Here is a 2169-nt window from a genome sequence, read left to right as displayed (position 1 = left end):
CAATCCATTCTTTTTTTTTTGTCTTTTTGAGACACGGTCTCCTTGTAGCCCCAGCTGGCCTGGAACTCACTGTGTAGACCAGGCTGGCCTTGAACTCACAGAGATCCACCTGCCTCTGCCTCCCGAGTGCTGGGATTAAAGGCGTGCGCCACCACGCCCGGCTAGCAATTCATTCTTTATTCCTGTGTACTAGTGCATTGTGTGAACAGATCACAGTTTCCTTATCCATTCACCTGCTTTGGACCAAGTGTGTCCAGTGTTTGGCTGTTGTGAAGAAAGCTACTGTGAACATTCACGTGTAGTTGTTGTGTGCACTTGTTATTTCACTGCTCTTGAGTAAATGGCTAGATGTAGAAGAATGAGTCATTTGACCAATGGCAATATAATTTTACATTTTATGCAAGATATAGGAAACCTCTAGTTGGTCGCCTCCCCTGCCATCACTTAGAGTCACTGGGCCTTTTCCCCTGTAGGCAGATGTGTGTTTCTCTGTGGTTTAATTGCTTTTCTTTGAGCGTTAGTAATACAAGCAAGCTGTTGATCTGCCCTTGGCATTTCTTTTTTGTTACTGTGCTATAAAAGACTGATACTTTTGCTACAAGTCCTGTTTTGGATATGTATGCATGTACATATATTTGTATATATGTATCTAAGTAATATTTTCTCCATGTTCATGACTGGTTTGTTCATTTTTATGAGTGGCTTTTGCTAAAATTTAAACATTTTTATTTCTTTTCTAAAAATGTTTTCCATTTTCAGCTGTGCAAAACCTTTTTCTCGTATGTTTTCATACTTAGTAAAAGAGGGGGTTAAAGGTGTGTGCCACCATGCCCAGCCTATTTATTTATTTTTCAATAACCTATGGAGTCCAGTCAATGCTAATCTTATATTTACTGGTTTGGGGAACCACTGGAAGATGGTCCGCCTACCAGGAGTCACACTCTTAAAGAAAACTGACTCTCCCTCCTCCAGAAGCCATTAATTGCCTGGAGTTCCTCAGTTAGGGTAGGGGCTCACAAGCCTCTCCCTGTCTGAGCTAGAATGCTGACTGACTTGATTGTGTTTTGGTACCAACAGCTGTTGTGCGTTCATGATTGCAGCAGACCTCTCTTGTCCAGATACTTGTTTCACTCGCTCCTCCCTGGCCCAAACTGCCCTCTAAATTCACACTCATCATACTGTTGCACCCATGGTCATGTCTTTCCATGCCAGTCATTATTGCAGTTCACAGAGTTTATAGCAGGTAAGACTGTTGATGACATCCCCCACCCCTAGCAGCCTGCATAGCACCTCCTCCCTGTACTATGAAAGTCAGCTGGCAGGGAGGAATCTCCTTGGTGAGTACCAACTGATTTCTCCATGTCCTGTGACCAAAATATGTGATATCTTCAGTGATAGAGTCTTACCATCAAGTTCTGGTGGGCAGGCAAAAGCAGTGGCAATAGTCTCTGGGATACCTCTGACCAACAACTCAGGGATTATGTTGTTTTGTTATGGTGAGAGTTAACATTCTTCTGCAAGTGGATATCCAATGTGCATAGCATCATTTATTGACGACTACCCTTTCTCCATTGTGTTTTTAAAGCATATTTGTTGAAACTGAGTCAGCTGTAAATATGTGGATTTGTTTCTGGGCTCTTTATTCTGTTTTTTGTTTTGTTTTGTTTTGTTTTGTTTTTCCTGTCTGTGCCAGTACCATGCTATTTTGATTACTATACCTTTATACTATGTTCTGAAATCTGATAATGTAAAGCCTCTGGCTTTGTTTTGTTCACTATTGCTTTGGCTTTGGGTTCTTTTGTTGTTATACAGGTATGAGTGTTGCTTCTATCTGTTGAAGAATAGCTTTAGTGTTTTGATAGGGATTGCATTGTATTTTTTGATTGTTTTGAGTGGTGTGGACATTAAACTATATATTCTACTCTATGAATAAAGTGGACATCTTTTCATATACTTGTGTGTTCTTCAATTTCTTTTATCAGTATCTTTGTTTTGTGTGTGTGTGTGTGTCTGTGTTTTTAGGGTGCTGAGGATTGAACCTATTGCCTTATGCGTGCCAGGCATGTCCTCTATTACCGAGTTGTATCCCCAGCCCTTATAGTTTCGCTACATTTATTTCTATGTAATGTAATCCGTTACTGGCATATAGCCCAAGCTGGTCTTAACATA

General features: G+C 40.7%; 1 protein-coding gene across 12 annotated transcripts in view; it reads left to right on the top strand.

Annotated features, from left to right (window-relative positions):
- The window catches only part of LOC103739789 (tubulin polyglutamylase TTLL5), a gene marked incomplete at its 5' end in the record, with an annotated part of 285878 nt that overhangs the window by 41362 nt on the left and 242347 nt on the right, over positions 1–2169 (top strand).

The sequence above is a fragment of the Nannospalax galili genome, unplaced genomic scaffold (assembly GCF_000622305.1).
Source record: "Nannospalax galili isolate Female #2095 unplaced genomic scaffold, S.galili_v1.0 scaffold330, whole genome shotgun sequence".
NCBI lineage: Eukaryota > Metazoa > Chordata > Mammalia > Rodentia > Spalacidae > Nannospalax > Nannospalax galili.
This window is presented reverse-complemented; position numbering and strand designations above follow the sequence as displayed.